This window comes from Camponotus vicinus, unplaced genomic scaffold (genome assembly GCF_025532165.1).
Source record: "Camponotus vicinus isolate PSW18456_S1 unplaced genomic scaffold, iyCamVici1.0 SCAF_10, whole genome shotgun sequence".
Classification (NCBI taxonomy): domain Eukaryota; kingdom Metazoa; phylum Arthropoda; class Insecta; order Hymenoptera; family Formicidae; genus Camponotus; species Camponotus vicinus.
In genome coordinates, this window is record NW_028141946.1 from 5,666,737 (window position 1) to 5,693,766 (window position 27,030).

General features: G+C 35.7%; 2 long non-coding RNA genes across 10 annotated transcripts in view; one reads left to right on the forward strand and one right to left on the reverse strand.

The window, feature by feature from the left end:
* LOC145961027 (uncharacterized) overlaps positions 1 to 27,030 on the forward strand; it is a 117,741-nt gene that overhangs the window by 48,116 nt on the left and 42,595 nt on the right. For 5 of the 8 annotated variants that reach the window (XR_014435534.1, XR_014435540.1, XR_014435535.1 and 2 more), the window contains exon 3: positions 8,830 to 8,957. This is a non-coding gene — a long non-coding RNA (uncharacterized LOC145961027). Of the gene's footprint in view, positions 1 to 8,829; positions 8,958 to 9,775; positions 10,975 to 11,021; positions 11,201 to 11,557; positions 11,951 to 16,057; positions 16,745 to 27,030 lie in introns of those variants that run through there. The other 3 variants (XR_014435536.1, XR_014435539.1, XR_014435537.1) reach the window with 3 other exon arrangements.
* Positions 1 to 27,030, reverse strand: part of LOC145961028 (uncharacterized) — a 121,021-nt gene that overhangs the window by 28,521 nt on the left and 65,470 nt on the right. Inside the window, exon 4 of one of the 2 annotated variants that reach the window (XR_014435543.1) lies at positions 19,115 to 19,645. The exons of the other annotated variant lie outside the window; for it this stretch is intronic. This is a non-coding gene — a long non-coding RNA (uncharacterized LOC145961028). Of the gene's footprint in view, positions 1 to 19,114; positions 19,646 to 27,030 lie in introns of those variants that run through there. 2 annotated transcript variants of the gene reach the window in all.

Below are 27,030 nucleotides of genomic sequence, written 5' to 3' on the forward strand. Positions count from 1 at the left end.
GAATAAAATTTACTTTCTACGAAAACTTATTTGGTCTTAATTAAAAATAGAAATTTATAAATATATGATTATTCACAATAAGGAATCGAAGAGAAAATTGTGCTGTAAGAAAAAATATAGAGTAAATGATTAAGAAAAAAACGGATAGAGAAATTATATTATTTCATTTACGCGTTGGCGTGGTGAAATATCATAACCTATTTTTTCAACAACCATCTATTCTTTATACATCTCACATTCGAAAGTGCTTGTCAACTGCAGACACGTGGTCGTATATACACAGTGTACAGCTCATAGTCGTAATTCTGCAAACTCAGACAGCGCGCTTACGTTGACGTTCTCTCGTGTAAAAAAAACAAGCAAGACAAATTTATATTTTATATTACACTGTATCATACATATATCATTCTCCATTCTCTGTGTTTTAAATTTTAGAACAATTTTAACTGCACGTTGCAATTTATATCTCGCAATTCACACAAGAGCGCTAATGGGTATTGTGAAATTTTCACAAGCGCGGAGTTTAGGCGTATTGCACACCGTATACGGCGCTTAATACGACCGAGCATTATCGCGCGGACAGGTCAAAGTATAGCGTAGGAACGGCATAAAGACTCGCATCGGGGATGCATTTTCGCAATGCTTTTATCGCCAGCTCGCTGGACACTGTTTGCTCGCGCGGCGATGCGCTTAGGTATGTCTTATGACTCTCCTACGGGGCACTAACGGCCCGTAGATAGCAGATGACGCTCCGGGGATGCACTAAGATGTTAATTTAGCTATTACTTATAGCTCGACTACCGCCTCCGGGTCTGCACCCGAGAGAAGTTGGATCACCCCGTTGGCCATGTCGGGTGCGGTAGTTACGAACGGACAAGCCGGAACTACCGCCAAACTCGTTGCCCGCTCGCCGGTTCCTCCCAGATAGGATCGATTTTGGTTCATCGTGCCCCGTCAGTCGACAGCCACCGGCCGTAACGCGATATCGAACGGTCGTATCGCGTATAACTACGGCCTACATAAATTGAATCAACGATTTTACGATCGACGTATGTCCGCCAGTTTTCCCCCCTCTCTTCCGCTCCTCATCTATCTCTAATAGCCTACCTCTATTGCGTTGTGCGAGTAGTCGCTTAAGTTACGTTGCCACATTTCATGAATTACATCGTGCGATAACATGACGGGAGCATGAGCGAGCACCTAGCGATAGGTGTTGCTTGAATAACGTTAGATTGCGATTTAACACCTTATGATGGACTACGAGAATTTTCCATCTTGCATAAGAGCAATTTCTCGTAGTTCATTGATGATAAACAATGACTATTAACGATCTTTAATATGGAGACAATTTTTTATACAATTGTAATAACAATTGTATAAAAAATTGTCTCCATATGTATTTGTTGTTTATTACAATTGTTTTGTTGAATATCTTGTTAAGAATAGTATGCAAGAATCGAAGCGTATATTAATTCATTAAATAGTTACGGTATATTAATTGATTAAAATAGTAATAAAAATGGCAATTTCTATTATTATGTATAGATTTTTTATGTTTTAGCATTTTCCAAAAATTCGCCTTGTTTACAAAATTTTTGTTATAATTCTGAAAACGAAACCAATTTTCCATTTGTCAATTTGGAGAGAGGCAAGTGTGAGAATCTTCTTGACGGAATAGACACGTAGTCGATATGATACGTATATGACATTAACGAGTGTCATCGTGAACAGTTCAAAAGAGTGCTGATATCTGTAATATAGTTCAGTATTAAAGGTTTTTCTCCATTTTCGCATAACGATATTAACACATAAAATTCGACATTGATTCTTACAAATATTTAACAGCGACGATTTTTGGCTTGTGTGTTTATTATAATGCTTTTTATATAATTCGTTTTTATTACATTTACTATAAGAAAGAACTTGATTTCTGATCTTTATATTAATAATTTCAGTCAAAAGCGCAGAAGGACTGATTTGTTGTTTATTTAATATAATAAATTTAGCATTTCGCTTACCTACGTTATTAAATGCTGACTTTTGCTGAATCTTAATCTTTTGCCGCAACGTTAAAAGGATTGCTTCAAGAAGTGTGCCTGAAATTCAGCGAACGGTGCAACCGCCATATTTTATACACAGAAACGTGCATTACCTCCTCGAGAGTTTTAGGATTTCACGAAATGGATATTGCAATCACATTTTATAACGAATTACTTTTATACGATTAATCATGAGACGTGTGAGCATGCGAGAAGATGAATTAAATTATGAATGCATTAGCAAATGAGATTCTATTATTACTGGGTATGTAAAAGTTAACATTACGCAAGTATAGAATACCAAATGCATTGTTGAAATTAGTTATCATAAAATTTTGATTTTATTATTTTACGCGATTGAAATTTATATCTTTTTTCTAGTTTTTTCCAATTACATTTTCCTAAAAATATGGAAAGCTTTCATGGCGTTGAGCTTTTATCTTAGTGATTTTAATATTTATTTAATATGCATAATTAATGTACTCAACATAAACTTTATTTTTCATAAACTCATCGTTTATAATATTAATATATATACATGTTTATGAATATTAAGTCACTCTTAGATATTTACTGGATACACGCAACTGGTTTTACTGCACTTTGTTCAAGGACGCATTTTAAGAGTCAATAAAGAAAAAGAGATGATATTTCAAGAGCTCAAAGTTTCTTCACAAGAACGACCGATAATAACTTCGTTTAAGTGGTCGAAAGAAGTAGCCACGCGCCGGCAATCGTGTGACGAATATAAAATTTTTTTCGTAAATCATCGCAATGAAGTGTTCGCACCGGAAGATGCTGATCGACAAAGAGACTATGAGGCATTCGACTACACGGAAACGCCTTTCCCCATTCTACCTAACCGATCGAAGTATCTGACCGATAAACCACGGTCAACCCTTACGTCCGACACCGCAGAACGATAAAGAATCCCGTAATGTGCTGGTAGGTACAAGAAGATACGAAGGGAGCAAATAGAGGGAAAGTCGACGATGAGATAGACGACGATGGTGTAAAATGAGATAGATGAGAGTGAGAAAGAGAGAGGCCGAAAAAGAGAAAAGGAGAAAATAGTCGTCGAGCACCGATGGCACCCCGATCGACGATGAGAGATCAGCGAGGCAGGTCGGGAGACGACGACCTGAGAGTAGGTGGGAAATGAGACTCATCTGCATCCGGTAACATTGTTCCCACCACTACTCGCGGGAAACTTTCCTAGTCGTGATGCGCGGGACTCCCGGATGATGGGAAGGGACCGCCGATTTCAAAGCAGGTGAGGACAGGAAATGAATCTAGAGCCGCTGTTCAGGAAGCTGCGGAAACCGTTTCCGATAATTGCTCCGGAATTGTCGAAAATCCCCGTCCCTCGCGGTACTATTACGTTTGTCAGGATGTAATTCGAATTACAACGACTGCGCGCTAATATTCTGATAGCGACAGCAGCAAAAATGTTTATTTGGATCAATCAACACAAGCTATTTTTATCGCACGCTGAATTTACTCGAGAAATTATGATTGCATAAATCTTCATATATTTTTTTTGTTATACTTATTGTCGATTTGTTCAATTTTCGATGACTTACTTATATTACGCGTGCGCATGCGGACGACACAGAGGCGAATATCGGGGAAAAGGATATAAAAAATTCAAGAAGTGAAAAAAAATGGAAAGACACCGAGAGAACTACTTCATCTCGTCCTCCTTTCTCGTCCCACGTGGGCCTTTCGGATTAATCGCGGGACGTCTTGAATGTCTTTCTTACAGAACGTTCTCTTTCCTACTCAGAGACGCTTTCTTTGTCGTAGCGTTATAAATGGCATGGTTTTTAAAGCGTTCGCCGCCGAGACGCTTAACAAATGTTCGAGGATCGTCGGCTCTTTTAAAAGGCAAGGGCTTTTGCAGGGGATCTTGCCTTCTATATCCTCTCTTTGCAAACCTTCTCCGTTAATCGAAGCTGTGTCGCTCCTACCATTATTAATCAGTTTGTTATCGTCGCGAAGGTCTTGCGTCAGAAAAAGAATTCCACTGAATGATTACTGCCGAATCACGAGAGTTATAATTTTCAGAGAAATAAATGTGTGTACATGAGTGTGCTCATAAATATTTCCCATCTAAAAATTAATAAGTTCATATTTTTTAAAGAGAATAAAAGTTTCCAGTTTTTAAGTCTTTGCTAAAAAAAAAGAATAGAAATCATAAAAGAAAGACTTGTAGTAGTAATCTGGTTATGTTAGTAAAAATTAATAACGATTAAATTTATCACGTACAAGAAACGATATTCCACTATATTCCGGGTTAGACTAATATGAAATAATGTACATATTGTTTTCATTAGTAATAAATCGTACTAATAGCGTAATATAATACTACGCTGCTAATGTCAACCTAAAGTTTATTCTAGTGTTAAATTTAAAGTCCGCAGTAACGCATTTAGTATCGCATGATATTAATATGAGTGCAAATAATATAAATGTCGAATGTTTGCACGCTCAACGCAAATATTATTACCGCTCCCCTCCCCCCTGACTGCTCCAGTCTATATAATATCTCTGCCATTAATTAGCATCTCTTGCAACGCGATTTATTCAATACATTATTACATTATTACATCAATTTAATTATTATTCATTTTAGAGTATACTTGAACAGCTAATGGAATTATATAAACTAGTTTCTATAATCTATATTCTTTACTTTATTCTTATCTGAATTGTTTTATTTTATACAGAATATTTTTTATAATATAATATAATATCTCCTGTGTAAAATATTCTAATTTAGAATAGCTTTATATTTAAAAAATATTGAGGAATAAGAGAGAAGGAGACAGAGAGAGAGAGAGAGAGAGAGAGAGAGAGAGAGAGAGAGAGAGATTTATAGTCTGTACATTTCGTAACAAGATGGGGCGCGAAATGGTCCCGTTCATAATATTAAATACCTCTCACAATGGGTAGCTCCGGTTGCAAGCAGAATTTCGTAATTTCATGATAGAGGAGAGAAGAGCTTGCACTGGACCTTACTTGAGGTTACACAAACCTGCTTGTGCAAGGTACTAGAGAAAGGGGTGCTCTCTGCCCTTCATTCGTCTCGAATTCTATGCAGAGGTTTGCGTACAATACCATCTGTCTCGGAGCGCTTTCTCTTGGGATTATAGAAACGTCGTTTTCAAGCAAGCTCCAGACAAAATGCATCAACTTGAATTGCGCGATTTGCGGTGACGTAATAAGAATAATGTATTATATAATTTTGCAAATTTATTTAGTACATTTTTTTGCAATTAAATAATATTTCCGCAAGAATTTTTATGCCTGTGTCAACAACTCTCTTCTCATAGAATGAGAACGAATGACACATAAACTATATAATTTATTAATTATTTCATCTCAAGAAATGTCTATATTTTAATTTATTCTATTGATATTATATAGAAATATCATTTATATATCTTCACTTTTAAATAATTATATACATTCTGCTTTAGTACATGAATCATATTACAAATGTGCAATATTGTAGTATATTAGATAACGATACATCTGCTTTATTCGCTCGCAGCTTCTGTAGTTGATATCACGTTGCTCAAAGGATAATACAATTTCCGCATCACGCCATATATTCTCTATAGCTTCTTCTAATTACCTCTGTATCAACTCATTAGATATATATTATTTACTTATCACATTAATTATTTAACAGGATTAAAATCCTATTAAAATAAGTCATATTAAAAGGCTATTAAAATATGACAGATTTCCTTAAGCGTACATTTAGTCTTTTAGATGACATTGATATGTTCATTCTATATCAGTACACTAATATCGTATGCTCATATATTCATTAGACATACTCATGTGTATGTATTCGAATATTTAGTCATCTACTCCGTCTCTGTTGGATCGTTAACTGATCGAACGTATCAAATATTTATGATTATGTAACTATGCATCGGGATAGAACATATATATTTCCAAAATCTGAAGCGCAATGTGTATAATTTCAATCATGTCGTACATTCGTGGAATAATTGCCGCAGATTTCAGTTAGCGCGTAACTCGCTCATTAACTCTACCCCTTTCTTTACATTCATCTTTTCTCTTTTTTACACATACACACACATACGATCACTTTCTGTCTCTCTTTCTGAGCCATCACTTTACATTTCTATCCGTATTTGACTTTTCTCTTTATCACTTATATCATTTTTACATCACACATCCGCAGGCGTCTGTCCACTATCGTAAATATTGGATATCTATTATGAAGTATTGAATGATATCGGATAATCGACGTACAGTCGATATAGTCCGCAGCCAATACGTGTTCGCGTTTCTGGTAGTATCCACGGATTCATGCCGAAGGGGAAAATTGCTTTGCCTGTGGTAGCATCTTCGATAATTAATATGCCTTGTTAGAATTCGCATTTGACAGAAAAATAACGAGTGAGACTGACTGCAAGCGATGTTATTAGCGATAATGGAACCGCAATGTGGATTCTACGGTAGGAATGGAATTAATATCAGCGCGAATAACTGGGTATGCTTGAATTGATGTGTGTCTGCTTCACCAATATTACGAGTAAAAATTCAATGCATTGTCACTTCATGTTTTTTGAAAGATAAATATTTATATTTTTAATATAGAGAGAGTCGTGCTAATTCGACACGAATTTTGATAAGATACAAATCATGCAAGATTTACCGTATAATTTTACTTAAAAAATATATTTATTTCTATACTACTGTTGATTTTTTAATCAATAAAGCACTGCAAACAGCAAAATCTCACTGAGAAGAATTAATTAGTGATAGTGACTGATTTTTCAATGGAATCTTAATGTCGTAATCAGTGAAGTATAAGACGAAGAAGCAAAGTGTGAATGATTTCATTAAAGATCATTGACATACACTAATCTTCAATGAAATTTTGTCTTGTTTAATTAATGACATCTTTATTTAGTTTAAGAAAGCATTAACATATAAATATACATATATCTGACACATTAAGATTTCTCATATTATAATTAGAATGAAATATACACATGACTGTTTTAAAATTAAATAATACACGAGAAATTTGCTGAAATGATAAATTTCAAGCGCAGAGAAATTGTAATTATGTTATATTTAAATACATCACCATTAAGTACGTGACATTTTCGTAACGAAAGGAGACTTGTGGTTTATGTGAATATTAATTCATAACAAATGATATCTAGCGTGTGCATCCATCTCGTTGTCTCGTTGCATTTATAGAGGATGAGTCATAACTATTTACAAATCAGTCAATTTTGCATCTCATTCACTTCATTTGTCGTTGTATATGCAACCTAGTAATTGGCTTAGCGTAAGAATGAAAGATGCAACATTTTTTGACATACATCGCACACGCACAATTTATGTGTATTGAGGAATATGTGTATATATGTAGATGTATTGGCAGACCGAATCGAGAGATGCACAATGGATTTGAATCCGTAGAACCAAATATATTTGAAGACAAGAGAAGGATACATCTGTGCGCATGATGGACACTAGTAGTGGAACATTTCACTGTGCAACAATGCATTGCGGCAACAATGCGCAAACAAATGATTCCGTTGTATCCGTTGTATCCGTTGTAATTACGGCGGCGTATGTTAGGCATATTCTATCTCTCCTCGTACTTGACCCCGTAGCTTCTCTTTCTTCTCCTCTTGTCCTCCTCTCCGCTTTGATTGTTAAATCAACACATTTCCACAATCAATCGATCTAACATGATTCTCTCTCCAATTCTCTGACAATTTCTCTGCGCGTCCATTGAAATTTACGAAGAAAAACAGAAGCAGTAATTGAACATATCTATCTTTCCGAATTTTTTTTTATAAAAAAAGAAAGCCACATAATTCAATCATGAATCGTAATCTATTTTATACTTAACTAGATTTTTCTAAACCAAAAATGTTGAAAAAAGTATGTTAAAGGGGATTATTTATAATCGCTGCAATTTATCAATTGAAAATATCAATATGTATCTTTTTATGGACAAATTATTAATTTTATTGTAATGAATGTAAGTAGATTGTATACATATTACATGCATACATATATACATGTAAAAAATAGAAACATTGTGGATGGTGGGATGTCTAGCAATTTTTTATTTTTTATTATAGAAATTTTAGACATTCATATGCCACTCTCATGAGTGTATTTATTGAATCTACTTGTGCATTCTTACTTCTAAAAAAGGTTAAACGTTCCAGAACTTCCCGTCGCAGATGTTAACATAGTAGATGCATTCCAATTTCACAGACACGTCGCTGTTTGTTTCACCACACAAGACGTACGGCACTATATTTGTTTTTTGAATAAAGGAATTCTGTTGTGATCTAGAAATTCACGAGACATGCATACGTAATTCTTTCGGTATGCGAGGCTCTCTTGTTTCTCTTCGTAGACAATATTTCAAGAGCAAAGCTGCTTCCATGAAGTTGAAGCTTTATCTTCATGACTGCAGCTCCTATACGGTCGATGCATTATTGTTTGTTTGTAAACTAGGCCGCGTTATTTGTCTCTCTAATAATTACAGACACTTTTGCGTAAACTTTCGCTTAATGTAATCAATTTGAATAAATCAGAGAAGAAAATATAACTTACCGCTATTTGCATTTTATGAGAAGTTACAGCAAATGAGTTTAACTGTATTAACTATCAATTTACATAACTTAGATATACAAATTGTATTAATAATAAAATGCGCGATTAATTATATCTCTAATTTTCAATTGCTTGTACGATTTTTGTTTTCCAGCAAATTCCAAAGACGCCAGAACTTCAACGTCCATCCGTTCGATCTTCCAATCGTAAACAGCAACTTCCGATTCGCATGCCAAGCCGGAGGCATTTGGGAGGCTGGTGGAGCTTAGAGGGATATAACTGGTAAGAGATGGCTTAATAACGGCGCAACATTGCCGAAGGTTGCGCACGTGCAACTACCGCCGGCATACATGCACGTGTACACACGGCATTAGGATGGCGTTCTACCGTCGCCGTCGACGATCATGGACAGGAAGGGTGCCGTAGGGTAGCTGGAGGCGGATACGTAGACATAACTACGATGCCTGACATCGGGCAATATTGAAGCAATAATCTTGGCCCTCCTTACTTCTTGCCTCAGCCGGCATCTCGCGCGGCGCGTTAGTGTGCTTTGGTACACGAAGATATTAAACTCGCGTTCTCTGTGTGTACACGTGTGCGTGTATGTATGAAAGAACACATGCGTCGACGCATGTCCTTCGTATTCTGGGGTTGTTTCCTTAAATGATTCGGAGGTGAAGAGTATCGATTTCTCGTTCAACTTGGGTATTAAAATATATTGGTAGTAAAATATTGTTTCCAAAAAAAATAGTCATTGATACATCATCATACAAGATATAATAGATTCACGATGTACATTTTTCCTTAAGGTATAATCTTAAAAAATACATGAGCGTTTATCCTTTAGGGTGTACCTTTAAGAAATACGAAATTACGTTTACAGAAATTCCAACGAAAATATTAAGACAGCCTCGCGTTTGGAAAAATATCTGGAAAATGAAATTTTTATTGAAGATTACATTTTCTCTCTTGAACGCGTATAGTTCTGTTTTTTATACTGTAAATGATTTCTGGTGAAATATCATTTCGTCCGTTTCTTCGCTCTGGAAAGGTCGATAATATAAAACGCGCTTATATAAAGCTACGATACTTGATTTCAGCATTAAGCGCCCTTCGGTGTTAACAAGGACTGATACAAGACGACGCCGGTGCTGTTCCTCTATAGATACTCTTGTGTATATAAACTTTACACAGGAGAAAATAATTTACCAATCATGCTGATGTATTCAAATGAGATTCAAATTCCCTTCAATATTCAGCGCGCGCTGTTTTACTTTCAAAACGATAAGCTTCTCTCACTGTTGGTGGCTGTTATCGCTCGATATGCGTCCTACATGCTTTGCTCCACCTTCTATTATTCATTTTCCTTTGTGCCCCGGCTTTCTTGCACGTTCCAACGCGTTCTCCAAACGTCGCTCTTCTCACGCCGCTTATATCGAGCCATCCTTGGCAAGTTTCTTCGTTTGAGAACTCGATGCAATGGTACGTCGCGTTTATCGCGGTGCTTTTCGATGCTTTATTGTCATTTATGAAATAAATCAAGCGATCCATATCATATTTTGTCCAAGTTTCACATGCGCATCGTGCGGCACGCTTTATATGTACTGCTTTTCCATCAATTTAAAAAAAATTGCGTAACGTAGTGTATTCATCGTATAAAAATTATACTTTTGTGATATAATTCATCGTCAATAGTTTCGGCGATTTCGCGTATATATAACAAATTGATATTTCACAATTTAATACACGCACGGAACTAAAAAACTCTATAAGGGTACTTTTGATAAAATAAATTGTTCATGGATAGCCGATTGATTTCGCAAGAGCTCTCAAAACGTGTTATTTCGCGCGAAATGGCATGTAGATCTCACGGTTGGAAGTACCATTGGATGGGTCGTAATGATCTTCGGTTTGGATCCGACTGAAAATTCATGACATCGATATTCGCGGTTTTGCATGCGGAATCGGGCGCATTTGGTCGAAATGCAAGTGTGAAAAGGAGGATGGCGCGACATCAGATAAAGAACGAGGCGAAAGCGTGGGGAAAATCGGCAACAATTCTCGCAAAATTATTTGTAAGCGACGCCTGCAAGTGAGACCAAAAATTGCACCCTTTGCGCGGAACGATCCTTTCGAAACTCTCTGGCAAATCTGTTGTTATCTTATACAACTACCCCGCATCGCAAGACGCAACTTCGATCGCCTATACTTGAGAAAACGCGATTTCGGGAATCCGACGGATTTAGTAGCAACTTTATTCAATCTTAAATTCCCGACCCACTTGGCCACCGTTTGTGTATACACCGATTTAACGTGCCAAGTGTAAGAAAATTTCCATCCCGCCAGATGCGACGATGCGCGTGAAAATACGAATGCAGCCACTTGTTCGCCTCGACGGAACGACTAATCGCCGAAAACATACACGGAGATTTTTCTGCGAACTACAAAGAAGTGAAATAAATTTTCGCTCGAAAAAAGAATTCCATTTGAATTACATTTCACCAGAAAAGAACAATATCATTTTTGTAAGTAAATAGTTCTAAAACTTTTTAAAAACTATTTTATAAATTATTTTAGAAATTTTATATAGCTTGCTTCTCTCTCGCGCACACAAGTATATGCATTTTGAATTAGATACTATCGGTATATGATAATGTTTATGGCTAATGTCACGCGCATTGCGTTTCTGCATACAGGAAACTATAGATTCCATATTTCATCGATATACCGCGGACATATCGCGCGTTGAAATTTGTCGAAATAAATGACCCTTTTGTTCTATGGAATATCGATCCTTTTTTTTTGCCGCAGTGGATCCACCGATAAACGCGATATCAATTTCTATTATCATTTTGCGTGCCGTACAACTCGATTACTCGTAGGAAATTCTGACGGACTGGAATTCAGCGAGCCGCATGACCCACATGCGAGGAAAGGATTTCAGGAATGTGTGAGTGATCACCGTGTGCCAGAGAAATATATCCGAAGTGACTACTCTGATTTCCTGGATGTCGCGGAGATTACCCTATCTACTTTCGTGGACCGTCGAATTTCTCTCAGACAATTCACCAAATAAAGTCCAATCCTGTTGACGCGCGTGCGCGACTATGACTGTGTAAGACATGAATAAAACACGAGAGATAGAGAGCGCATAAAATCTGAAAGACAATAGTGATGCAAGCACGCATATGACGCGAAATGAGGTTCACTTTGGCAAAGCTTTGAGAGCTTTTCGAATTGAATGCAGTCAGTTTTCAATTCCAATATGATTTAATTTTAATTGCACATAGAATATGAAAATATAGTAAAACTATATAAAAGAATGATAGATATATCATTGATATTAAATAATAAAAAATTAGAAAATATAGAAATTTAAAAAAAAAACGAGAAAGAAGAGAGAAATATAAAGCAAAAATTAAATGTTCGCTGAATATTACAATTAAGTTTACTCATTTTGAGGTCGTTTTCGCTTGGCTCTATCCTCAGAGTTAATTCGCGTTATCGTAGCGTGAGCGAACGTGAATTATGCATAAGGTAATTTGATTACTCGTGGGAAATTCCAATAAGCCGGCGAAGATACTGAGCGTTCGCGTGCGAGAAATACGCGTAAAGAACAACTCCAGGAATTCGTGAGTGATCACTGCCAAGGTAGGAATATATATAGAATCGATCGCTGTGATTTCCCACGTGTCACTGGATTCGATTTTCTATTCGCTTTTTTATGCTACGTCAGAACGGAATTTCGAACTCCATTCGCCGGTCGATTCCACCCTTGCCTTCTCTACGTTGAAATTGTATCGCATTCGCGATCGAATGTAGACTGATGTGTGGGGGTAGAAGGAGTCTTAGAGGATGAGGAAAGAAGATCGCTATCGAGGAGGTGGAGAATTCGATGGGTTAGACGTTCTTGGTTCGTTTTCGAGGTGGAGGGATGCGCGAAGAAAAGTCGTATCCACGACGAAAATCCTCAGAGCTTTAAGGTACCCGATGGTAATCTAGTCACATATAAGCATGAGAGCGTTAAAAGAAGGTCACAGGGAGAGGGAGAAGCAATAGCGAGCAGATTCGTGAGAAGTATGGTAACGAACGCGAGAGACGATCGAGAAAGTTATTTTTTCTCACCGAATTAATCGCATTATATTCGAAATCTCATTAGACCTGCTCTGTCGTGGAATACAATTTTTTGTCCGTTAAATCCACTAAGAAACGTCGAAAAAGAGCGCTGCTTCCGTTTCGAGAAGAATTCCTTTCGTCCTCTTCTCATCGTCTATTCTAGCAAAACTAAATCAGACCAGCAAACCCGATTATTTTGTCTCGCTCGTTTTCTTTTTTTCTCTTTTATTATGATTAATTGATCACGAAATATTGCTGAAGTAATCTCTTATTAATACTATGAAATGGTAGTTTTATTCAACGCGAACTGCAGTTTTATTAAGAGCGGATTTCAATTATCAGATAATTGTTTGAATTGTTGTCGGTTAACTCGTTCAATTGATTCTCTGATACGTTAAATGGTTATTGCTCTCATTCGACAAAATATTTTTATCGTCTTTTAGAAAAGCTTTTCTAGCTCTTAAAAAAAAGTACGACATTAAGGCGAATCGATGGATACGCGCAACGATCGGAGATTCTCGATTTACGATGTCGCATTCGAAGACTATAACGCCGCACGCGATTCAGTTCGTCGACGAAATTCCCTTGCTATCGTGCGCCGCCTTTTCATCCCTCCATCCCCCTCACCATTAGTCTGGCAACCGCTGGAACACGCTTCATGGGGTGAACGGGTTGAAAGATGGCCGACTGTCGCGTGGTACCGTGGGAGGACAGAACGTTCGCTGGTATACGAACTAGAAGTTCATGGAACTTTCGGTGCATTGTTGTGGCGGGCACGACGTCGAACTTGGCAACAGTACCGGAAAAGAGAGGTGATGCCTCAAGGGGGTGGTGGCAAGGGAGGATCCGACCGAGAAAGTCGTATAGGAGGAAGGACGATGAGACACAATACGCGTGCAAACGTCGTCGTCGTCGTACGCGAAGATCGCGTAAGGAGGCAAAATTGACGGAAACTTTCGTATCTTTACCCGGCTGAAAACAAAAGACGCGTTGGCGAGAACGTTACGCTTATGAAAAGCAACAAGCTGATTTATGGATGTATTTTCTTTGTATTATCAAGCGATTGAAAGACCCTGCGTCATTATTTACGTCTCTCTTGCATTTTATTGCAATATCGATGTAACGCTGAGAATGACGGTCAACGGTAACGTCAATACCTTGCGTTCAAGTTGCAACGCGAGACATTATCGCGAAATTTCGCGGTTCATTTTCGTTAGATAAAACGTTTTAAAGGACGGCCGAGCGTTTGACGCGCGTGCACGATTGGAATCAGCGCAACAGTGTAATTATAATTTTATGCATCGACGTAAAATTAAATCAGCTTAAATCGAATGAAAACGTGATACCGACGCCATGGGAGAATAATTGTCCCGGAATTGTTGCGTTACGCTAGCGGGCGTACATATCGGACGCGCGTTATTTCTAATAATCTGTCGCGACATTAATATTCATGGCGCGAAAATTCGTATATTCCGTGTTTTCTGTAACAACGTCACTTGTAAATTACACGTAAGCATCGGAAATTTAATATCACCGGACGCTCGGCTGCCGTAGATATTAATTGCTCGACGTATCGCAATTGCAATTCATACGCCCGTCCGCGTGCGCGTCATAAAAAGTATGTTTGATTTAATTTAATATAATATTTAATTTAAGCGGGTTATTTTGCATTATCGAATTGTTGGTTATTTATGGCATTACTGTTCGTATGACATCTTGTCTCGTCTAGATAAATATATCGCAGGATGATTATATTTAATTCGTGATATTAACCACAATGTGCTGCAAAAATTGATAAAAATATTTTTACTGAGTTTTTAAGCATAATATTAATTAGGAATTTATTACATTGATAATTTTATCATTTTAATTTAATGAAAAATGTATTATAATTGAAAAATGAATTATACGAAAAATGAATTACGAATCTTAAAATTCTTTGCGAGATTTTTGCAAACCGCGTTCTGTTATTCGATATAATATAAATGTCTATAACGTGTATAGAGCACAAACGAGGCGATCAAAAAATATCACGATAAAGTCTTCTTTGCAGAGAGAAGATGGAAACTCGTTACACGCGTAGATTGCGATCTTTGCGTGAGACAGGATCGGTTGAAAGAACGCGCAGCGATTAAAGGACGTGACTAAAATAGAAAGAAAGAGACGAGTTAGACTGAGACGAGCGAACACCGAGAATTATATCCGGTACTTTCTAGTGATACATTCGCGAAAAAAACCGTGTGCAAACTATTCACACCACAGCTATTCTTTCTTACGTCGTTGCTCGCGTTCCTCGTTTCATCTTCCACTTCTTACGTTCCGCTAATTATTTCACTGTTTACTCTATCACAGAATTTCTTTTATACTTAGTTACGATTTTTGTACGCGGTCTCATTAATTAATTCTTGTCCGAACAAAGCCGCGACAACGTAACGCAACCCTATTAATATTCCCCGATATCGTATAGATAATTTTGCCACGTCGAGTTTACAAGGTTCGATTAATTACCAATAAAAATCTGGAAAAGTTCAGTTTTAGCGCAATCGTTTAATCATGCAATGGACACCGATCATTTATTCATTGACAGATGCAAACGCATTCGTCAAGCAACCAAACGCATTGATGCCGATTGATTCTACTCAATTACTTGGCAGGCGTGCTCTTTATTATCTGGCACGCGCAAATTGCTATGCAACGTAGTTTCCGTTTCGCAAATACCCGGCATTGCTAGGAGTTTATTTATGTTGGCGGAGATTTAATTGAATGGAGATTGACAAGAAATAATATAATGAGTTAAATTCGAAATATAGTAAACACTCGCTAACTCCTACAAAATTATATTTCCAGAATAATGAGAAATATAAGTATGCTTGCCCTCTGTTTCTATGTAATATGTATTTCATAAATCCGCACGCGAGGGCGTATGGGAGTTGATATTAAACTATAATCATTTTTCGGGAAAATCTCTCTCCGTGTAGCGTATGGTTATTTGTCACTGTCAATCAAATTCTCTTCACAATTTCTCGCAGATTATCCATAAAATAACGGATGAACTGGTTGGCTGATCACATTGTCACTAGCCGTTCCGCATCAGGCATGAAACTACAAGCGCTCTTTATATTCACAATAACGAGTGCAAAATTGGTTACTAAAATGATTTTTTTAAATTCAACGTTCCATTGCCCTGTCTCGTTATCCTTCCTTCATATCCAGCTGTCAGTTCCAGATGATCTGCTTCATTAAATCTTCCATTTTTCATCCGATAGGATGAAACGAAAACGAAAAGTACAACGCGAAACTCAACGTGGCTTCACGTACGGGACATCCGACATCTTTAGCGTGATATCGTGATTCATAATAAGGGTTGTCACTCAAAAGTGCATGGACGGAAGGGGATGTCGTAAGAAAAAGGGAGACAATTTTCCGCAGTGTACCGTCACTGCTTCGAAGGAGAGAAAGAGAGCGAGAAAGGGAAAGAACGCATTTCGCATTCAATGGTCTCACGTTTTATTACGTTTCCTCGAAAAAAAAGTCGGACGATTTCTTCAGTGTACCTATACCCGCGCTAAAAAATTAACTTGAATAAAGTTCCGCATGAAATCCAAGCAAATGTATCTCAGGAACAACATTCATTTGTAACATTATAATTTTAAAAATAATTTAATACTTTGCATTTTGCCTGTTGTATCGTTTTAATCGATTTAAATTTTTTTTAACTGTGTATTTTTCGAGGATAGTATATTCAGATAACAATAATTAGTTAATATTTGCAGAACGATTCAATTTTCTATACTGATCATGATGATACGCGATAATTAGTCGCCATAATATAAACCGCAATATAGATGAATATTGATATTGAAATGTAAAATTGTGCAAATTAATCTGCAACTAGATATATTGTGTTGCTGAGAATTTCTATCTTAACTTGATGATTAATGAAAATGTTTGTTTCCCCGCCAATAGATCGTCTGATAATTGTTGTATATATTTATAAATTATTAATAAATAATTCCTTTATGCTGATTAATACTACGTTTTATATACATATATATATATATATATATATTTCATAATTACAATCAAAAGCTTTAAAGCATTTTCAATGTGCAATATGATTCCACCATTATTGTCAGTAATATATAGTTAGTATAAAATATAATAAATGATATTAATACAATTATTAATGTAAGGGAATTAATATTGAAATTTATTCTCAGTAATTTTAATTGTTCGCAGTATTTTATATGTATATTTTAGTTACAATTTTTATTTTACGAGTTGCTGTCGCGCATTTTTTTCCAAATAAAATAACAAAATTTACACGAAATCCGATTTTTCCCAATGTGCTCGCTATCATTTCTTTTAACATTCTTTCTACTGTACATACTGCACATAAACGTAACAGGCTTGTTTATTCCATGCGGGACGAATGCATGCGATGAAAGACACATCGCTCAAGCGCGAAATGCAATGTTGCGTTCATCCGCCGCAGCTTTTTTTATTTCCTCACACGCTATGTCGCGTTTCAAGTAGCATTGTGTCGCATAGTGTTTAAATAGCGACTTTCCTAATGGCGAGCACACACATTCGACGCATATTAGCTGGACCACGCGTGCTGTTTACAGAAACTGTGCTCGCTATCGAACGCGTTTTTTGCGTGAGTGGGAAAATTCAGCGTCAGGAAAATTGTGAGATCGCAAATGGTAATCTACCACGCGCGTCGTAACAAAAGTAAACAAAATTATTAATTCCAGCGATTATAATTAACGCGTCATATATAGTTGTAAGATGACAAATAAATGTATGCCGAGAAATTTTCAAAAATTTTTAAAACTCGAGAAAAAATGACAAGTGGGAAATATCGAGAAAAATATCGCAAGTGATTCTTTGCCAATTTTACACACATATTGACCTCATCCGTCAGTTTTTTCTGCAGTTTCTCTCTTTTATTTCGTCAAATATATGTTTTATATATCCGTATAATTAACAAGTTTGACCTATATTTCTTTTTATATAAGTTGATTTATTTAAAAAAAATACCTTTAAATTCAAGGAGCTTGAAATTGCACGAATGATATATGTATGATAGTTACAATTATTTATTTCATAGCTTTATATATAATTTCTATATTTCTATATTTCTTCATGGCTTTATATATAATTTCTATATTTCTATAAATTTTTATTTATATACATATCTATTTTTTAGGCATAATCGTTCTTTCTATACATATCATAAAAGCATTTTTATCGATGTTAATAATTAATAGAAAAAAAGCACAAGAGATTCAAGAAATTTCATACAGATCATCAATATTATGCGCAATATTTTGTGCGTTCAAATTCCCCTTTTAGGACAAGTATATATGTCTTTCAACCGAACGATTTGTCGCTCGCTGAGCGTTCAAGCAGCTTTAAATTGCAGTGGATAAAGTTCTGAATTCTTTATCCATGAGTGTTCCATCGATGCTAAAGTAACGGCTTACGTGTATTGTGACAGCCTGCCATTACTCTTCTTCGTGTATACCGCTCGCGCCCTAGCTCTCATTTATACATCGCATTTCTCAAATACCCGCGCGAATAAGAACTCGGATGAGAATAGGAATAGATAAGTCACTAAGATTACCGTGTAGAGAATCACGTCATGTTCTCTCTGAAGCTGTGAATAAATTCATGTCTGAAAACGCATCGTTCTACTTAAGCCGGAGTAACGTTTATATGTCTTTTATCGACAAAAGTTTCGTATAGTGTTCGAAGATAAAAGGTAAATCAGACGATTTCGAAGAACCGAAAAATAGAAAAAAGTGTAGCGCATGAACAAAATGAAAATGTGACATGTTAATTTGACATATTCATCGCGATACTTGTATCCAAGTTTTGCAACAGTATTTATAAAATTCATCTAAACTAGTTCAGCTGTTTCTTATAAATAACATAAGTAAAGATAGAATTGAGTGGTAAAATTTAGAACATATATGCGCGAAATATTTATTTTTTATGTGCAACGATTGATGTATTTTAAAAGAAATTCTTATTTTTTGTTTAACTTCATATATCATAGATAGATCAGCTCATTAAAATGAGAGATATAAAGTCGAGACGAAGTCGATAATGCACATCAGGCATGTCATTATTTCCAGAAACAAAACTTCCATTGCGCTTTTCTCTTTTATTCACGTTTTACTCCCGATACTTCGTTCTATTGCTGCTATTATTGGTACTTTCTCATCTATCGTGATATTTGCTTAATTTTATTTTCACCGACATCGCGTCAGAGACTTTTAACATTTTTAAATCTATCAAATCTACCCAACGTGTTTCGCTCGCTGTTCTTTTCGACCTGATGTGAAATTACTTGCGACAAAAAGGATGAATTAAATATCCATTGTTCTTTTATTAACCATAATTTTCGCGGTAAATAATACATATGAATTCTGGAGAATTATATCTATTTTCTTCCATTTCTTTTTCTCGGTGAAATATATTCTACATCAAAATATACTTTTCATTCGTGATAAAACGAGGGATCATATTCCAGTAAAATGACGCTTATACAGTAAATATAACCAGAATTTAAAGCCTTGCAGTAAAGAAAATTTATGATAGCGCGTTTTTTAAATCGATGCTCAGATAAGAAAGATTGCGGCGGTATAATTCTAGATGATTTTTCTTCGTAACGGTTTGGTCGGGAATCTTAATAACAACTCTGATAAATTATTCTACGGTAGTTAGATACCGGAGCTGATTACGCCACGGCAATTAGAAAGGGATGTATACTCGACCCTCGAGATCTTAGCTATCTCGCTTTAGTCTTCCTCCAAAGTAGAAAAATGCTTAAAAGAGAGATTTACCTGTAAATGTCAATTTATATTATATATATATACTGGAATCATACATATAATCAATGTAAATTTAAATGCAAGTGTAATAACGGCATTTGAAATCCAAGAGCATAAAGAAAAATTAATTATGAAATCACGATGCGTGAAATATAGCTTATTGATAATAATTATAAAATATTCATTCTGCAAATATCAGCATGTGTCTCTGGCATATGACTACAAATATATTCCAAATTAATATCTATTTAAACGTTTTACGATATCGGCGTCCTATGCTGCGGGACAAATTTGCATGAAAAATAAATGCAAAAAGCGTTAATAACTGTAACGTTCGGGAACGGTGGTTTTAATAATTACATTATTAAAACCACCATACGTTCAATGTAAACAAACCGCTTTTAAACTTTAATCAGAATCGGATAGTGCTTTTCAAAAATTGATCTGCGACGCTCAAAAAGTTATTGATATCGTAGTTAAACGCTTAAATATGGAAAATCTATCTGAAGTCTAAATCACCTCCGTTCATGAAGTCAATACACAAAAAAGATTTTTCCATGCAATTGTTATCGGCAGCCACTTTTAATTCAACTGAATCCTACAATCGACGGAGTACTTTACTTGAGGATCGAAACTATCTGTGGAGAAAGAAAAGAGGGAAATGGGGAGAATAAGAGCGAGAGACAGAGAGAGGGGGGAGGGGGAGGGAAAGGGATATAGAGAGTAAACTTGTACGCCGTTACGAGTACGGCACTTGGTACATTTTACGGTCGCTCTTTACGTCAGTCTAAGGATACTTTATTATACCTTCACTCTTCTTCCGATACTATCCATGCTCGTTTTCTCTTTCTCTCTCTCGCTTTTTCCCCCCTGCTATTCATTTTTCTCCAACTCTTGATTGTATGCGCATTCGTTCGATTTTACCTAATCACATTATGATAATTTCGCTATCGTATCGCGCATCTTTAAGACTCAATAACGTAATGCATATCCACGCGCATATCGTGCTTTACTGCTTTACTTTCTCTCATTTTTGTTTATACTTGAATTTCGGAAGGATTTACAATACACTCGTGTCAGTTATAAAAATTATAGTCGCTTTCAAAAAATATAGAAATAAACAAGTTATTAAAAGTTTTACGAGAGATACGTGTAATTTATTGATATCACATTAATGTGATTATATTTATATTATAGCTTTTTTTATGTTATTTTAATTTTTTTAATTTTTTTGACATTTATTTTGCATTTTTTCCATAAATTTTATGAAATTTTTTATTAATTTTTTTTTAAATAATAATTTAAATTATTTTTATTAATTTTTTAATTTTTTTAATTTTTAAAATTAATATTATAATAATAAATATTATTTACGTTTAAACTTTTACGGTCGATTGTTTTATTAAAGAATTTTAAATATCCAATCTATCTACGAAATATAAGAAAAATTATATATAGAAGCGTATACATTATCTATATATTTGCATAATTATTTGATAGCGAACTGAGTTTGTTTAAGACCAAACGTTGAACTTCGGAAAAAAGGGCAAACGTGTTGATCGATAAGAAGTAATAAAGAAGGCTCACCCTCCTTCTCCCTGCCCTATTAGCGAATAAAATGCAATTTTTCTGTGATATTATCACCATAAATTCATCTTGACGGCTGCTTAACCCAAATTTCTAGTTGCTAACGGTTATAAAGTTTGCAAGTGTAAAAAAGACCATTTTTTATATCTGCTATTTTTATGTGAATATAAAAAGTATATGTAATAATGTTTATTTTTGCTGAAACATCTATTCACGCTATTAATAATAATCGAACAAATGAACGATATGAATGAATATGATATCAGTAAATCATAAATTATGTAACAACTCCTTCATAATTAAAAGGCAAGGATAGAATTTATGATCAGTGTGTCGCAAAATAATATGAAATTATTATGAAATTATTGCTTACTTCAAAAAGATTTGATCGCGCGTTGCATTAGAATAAAACATTCGAATGCAATGCCTGCATGAATAAATAATCAAAAATAATAGCGACATGTTGTAATCTCATGGCCACGCAATGCTTTCAACGGTCATTGGCCTTCTGACCTCAGGATAATAATGCCTTTTCTCTTTCGTAAGAAAATTAATGGATGGGGCAATTTTACCGTAAACTGCGCAAGCTTTTCGCAAAATAGATGTAAATACAATGAGCAAAAATTATATGTATGCGCGTTCTTGCATAGTTATCGATTAATGTGGTATGCCGCGATGAGCATCAACATCCCCATAAATTCCCAGTTCCAACGTCGACGTATTTCTCTGCGTGCATCGCTGGAATCCTAATATCGCGCGTACATCTTTTGCGCATCTCATATCACATTATCAGATAAAAGGAACTTGGTAAAATCCACGATATCGAAGATAAATGTTATTTCTGTCGAAAACTTTATTCAAAAGTTTAAAATTTAAAACGTTAAAAGTTTAAACGATAACGCAAGTTTATAAATATTTGATAAAAAAATATTGTGTATTATATGTACGCAAAAAATAAAAATTAATATTTCCTTATTTAAAAGAAATTATATTTCTATAGAAACATGTTTCGCATCAACCAATTTTATTTCTATAAATTTGAAAAGTAATCAAAAATTAATTTGCTAACAACGGAAAATTCTTTTATTTTATTTCGACAATACATTGTTATAAATCTTTCTCATAATTTTTTTCAATCGCCATTTTAAATTACATCCTAAATTTTAACTTGGCGCTTTTTTACTCAACAATTAATCATTTAATTCATCGCAAAATCACTCAGCCGGACAGGATAGCGAATGATTCGAGAAACAAGCAGAGGGCAAGAATTTGCAAGACGAGATAGGACGCTTGGAGTGCGGAACATCCGGCGGAGAAAAGAAAAGAGATCTGTCGCGGATGGACGCGCAGAAAACCACGGTGATTTTTCTCGGGCCAGATTAAAAGCGGAGCCATCCCCGGGGGCGAAGCGTTGCAGCACGCCGTCGGTGAATGAATGGGGATGGTTCTGTGCACGGATAGAATTTGTGCCACGTGGTATGCGCTGAAGGAGCGAGAAGCGAGGAGTGAGGCGACGGTAAGAACGATAATAACAAGTCGGTAAGGGAGGCAGGGAACAATAACCGTGAAAGCGCGTCGGGAACACGGCCAAAAGGCAAAAATGTCTGTCTTTTCGCTGGTGAGGAAACGGTTTTTTAGCTTCTGGCCGCTGTTGCGCGTCCTATCCTGTCGTCTTGTACGCTGGACATGGGTCGATATCTTATTTTTTCTTTTCTTTTCTTTTCTTTTTATCTTCTCGATACTTCCTCGAGGAGCCCGGGGGCAAGGGAAGAATGCTCGGAAGGCTTGAAAGCGCCGGACTTACAGGTCGGTGAGCTTCGAGGGTACAGACGATCTAGATGTTATCCTCTGTGTCTGTATTCGCTCGGATGTCCGTTTAGTTTCTTATTTAATTTCGAATGTTATGTGACTGAGTTACATGACTTTTTTGTGGAAAATGAAATATCGATAAGATACATGCAAATGGCATGTATATTGCAAGTCTTGAAAATAAATAACCTTAATACTGAGATTAATAATGGTTGTTATATATTAATGCACCAAATGCACTATCACTATGTTATTTTAAGTTATTCTCGAACATCGAATTTAATCGCGCAATATGTTGATATTAATTAATCAATCGGAAATCGCAATCATATATATCAGAAATATATGTGTCGCGCGCGAACGTATGTCAATACTTGCTACATAAAATTTATTTCCATTGTAAAACCGGTCGTATCGAAAATAAATCATATCTATATTAATTTAGCCTAAATAAACGACTTTTTCGATAACTCTGTATGACGATAGTAAAATATTTATTTCGTTGTTATATTTGAACAAAAATCATGGATATATTTTGATATTATCTATATGAATCTTGATATAAACGTTTTACATTTTATTTCATGTACATTTTATGTTACATACTTTTCATAATATGTAAATGCACAGTCCTGCTGAAAGTTACTAAGTCCGTTGTAACAGTGTGATTAAATCAAAAAAGCGCACGATCCTTTTAACAGTAGAAAGCACCCGTAAAAGTCGGCCAGCGTTTGTCCGCCGGTAAAGTAATGCTACTGGGCGAGATGTCGGGAAAATTGCGATTAAATGTCACTGTGATAATATTTGAACCGCGCTACGAGTGCGTTATATCGACGAAAAATGGAACATTGTGCGAAATCGTTTCTCGTATAAAATATTTAATCGCATATTTCTCGATTTTCCTCTTAGACGAGATTTTAAAAGTCGATAAGCATTCTCGAAATATATCAGGTTTACTCACAATACTCTTAAAGCGTACTCTTGTGCATCGTAACTTACACTGTTAAACGCGACGTTCCGTTGTATCATGGTACATTCCGCGCATTCTAAGATATTCTGCGGCGGAATGCTCGATACTTGGCTTTACGATGTAAAGAGGAAATCTGTATGATAAAACTCACTGTGCGTAGTTATGTCATAAACTCGCTCGACTTTCGTGAAATCATCGCCAACAGCTGTCGTCGTCGCGAAACTTTCGATTTATCTCTACGACACGGATCGCATGTGGTAATTCACGTTTAGTTTATTACCCCCCCCCCCTCCCTATATTCCACTGGTGTGATAAACTACGTATTGATAGTGCGGCGGCAGTTGGTACCGTCGTAGAACTTTTTCCACGAAAGTTAGCAATAACTTCAATCACATAGTATTTTCATTGAAAATAGTTGGAGTCGATCGCGATAATTAATAAAACAGGAGATGAAGAATTTAATGAAAATTTTATATCGATGTATTATAGAAAAGCGCTATCATTTAAGTAAAATAGATATCAAATGTCTAACAGATAACTTTGTTATGTTGTTATATTAAATTGATGTTAAAAAAGCAGTATAGCTCCAATATCTTTCTTTTATACAAAATACATTCAATTTTTATATTAATGAATACAGATTAAATTACGGAAACATGAGAAAATTATTATAAATTTGATAGAAAATTCAGAATTTTATACTTTACGGAATAATGTTCATGTTACATCGTTATTTGGAAACATAATAAAGAAGCTCACTTTTAATACATAAAAAGAGTTACACAATTATTAGTAACGCACATTTTTGTTAAGAGGATTAATTAATGGCTGCTGGTGCACGCACGCAATTTAGTATGCTAATATAAAATCCGTGTAATCTGATTATCTATATCATTTCTGGCGAAAACGTAAGCAGAAAAAATGCTTTCTGAAAAATAAGGATGCGGAAAATATATTAAAATGAAAGTGGCGTGTCAGCAGCTCACCGCGTCCAGATTTCGCTTCTCCGAGCTTGCGGACGCGCGCGAACTGCGGTAATTCTAAAATGTGGGCCGTCGATTCATTAGCAGATATGACAAAAATCCTTTCGTGTGCCGTAATCCGGGCGTAATTTTTAATCCGTCCTACTGGCGGGAGAGTAATCCCTACTGATGGAGTTCTACGTAATGCTCGGTGAGAGATAGCGAGGGTGGAAACGAGAGAGGGTTGATTTTCACCGAATATACGTACATTGTATACACTACGTGAGCGGCCACCGATAACGCCACGTACCGATCTACTTTTTATCCACGCGATAAATGATACCCACTCCTATCTCTCTCTCTTTCATTCTTATAATCCAAGTTGGATTTTTCCATATTTTTTTATTTCGTAAAAAAATGATGATGACACGTGTGCGTGGCAATTAATTGCCGTATCATGCTAGTACGAGATTCTGTCGCCGGCGATCTCTTTCCTCTATTCTTGTTTTCCGATCATTTGCCATTTTTTTCTATTCTTTATTCCTCAATCTGAACGATAACGAGATGTAATGAGTAATAAATTATCATTACATAGTAGCGATCCGGGACTCGGCCGCTCGTTAACGAACACACCGCACGTTGAAGAACAATACCGGATGTCGCACTCGAGTAAATTACCTATACGCCAATTGCGTAAGCAACAAGTGCTCATTATGCGTTTAATGCCCTGGGGGCAATGCAATGCAGTAACGTTAGGCTGCGATTGTTTGCGCCGCTATCGAACAATATCTGCATCAGCTGTTTGCCACGATTCTATTGAAAAGGGTCCGCAATCTCCCGGCGTCGTTTAGCATGTAGTTCTGTCATTAATGCCGTATAATTAATGTCGCGGAAAATATTTGCACATCAGGTCATATCATCTGAAAATCCATAATTATTGTGATACTATTCGTATTCTTGGCCTCGGCTTATAAAAAAAAATGTGACTGTTTTACCGAAGCTTTGAATCAGTAATACAATCATTATTTCATAGCCAGAGAATGAAAAAAGCAAATGAATTAAGTCATATAAATGAAACGTGAAATATTCATCATTTATCTGCGATGCATAAAACGATTGGAAAATATTTCGATTTTTCATTTTATTTCTCATACACAAACACATTTATATATATACAAATATATGTACATACATCTCTTAAAATATATCTCTTTTATTAAATATAATTTTTTCGTATCATGCAACATCGTTACGGCGACATTTAAATGTTAACAATATAATAATTATGCGCAACGTTACTTTGTCGAACACATTTCGCACTATGGTACGTTCAAAGGATGCCCATATAAAATTATAAAAAAAATATGAAGTGAGAAGCGCAGAGATAACTATGGATTAGGTAGAATAATTGCGTTTCGCTTTACGGAACGCTAATGTATTGAAATACATGTATATTTGTAGTCGGTATCACGGTGGTCGTTGCATCGGAACGCTCGACGGCGACTCACCGGTGGAAGCAAGAAACACTGATATACCTCTTTCCACTCTCGGGAATTATTCATTTTGCTCTTGCCACTCTTGAATATTTTTCATAAATATTCCGCAACGTTCGCGATATTGCGCTACACAGATTCTGTCACAGTTCTATCGTATTTAATCACTCATGCATTAGATTTAATTCTAATTATATTCTTGGGTCAAATGATAATTCGTTTATAATTTCCTTATGTCAGTTTAATTTTAATGTTTCAATCATAAAGATCATATTGTTAATTCTACAAATTTATTATTTATAGTTTTTAATTAGGTTATAACGATAGCAAGCGTTAAGCTAATTTCTTCTATAAGCGCTATCATATTTAAAATATTAGATAATTTTACATGATGACTCTATTTGACATTCTATATAGTACATTACGTCAATGTTCTATTATCGTGCCTAGTATCGATCGTGCGCGTTCCTGAGATATTCTCAGACTGCGTTTTCACTCTTATCATTTATTAAACTTATCTATTTATTGAACCTATATTATTTATTGAATGTAATTACTTTCCACTGCGTTTCAATT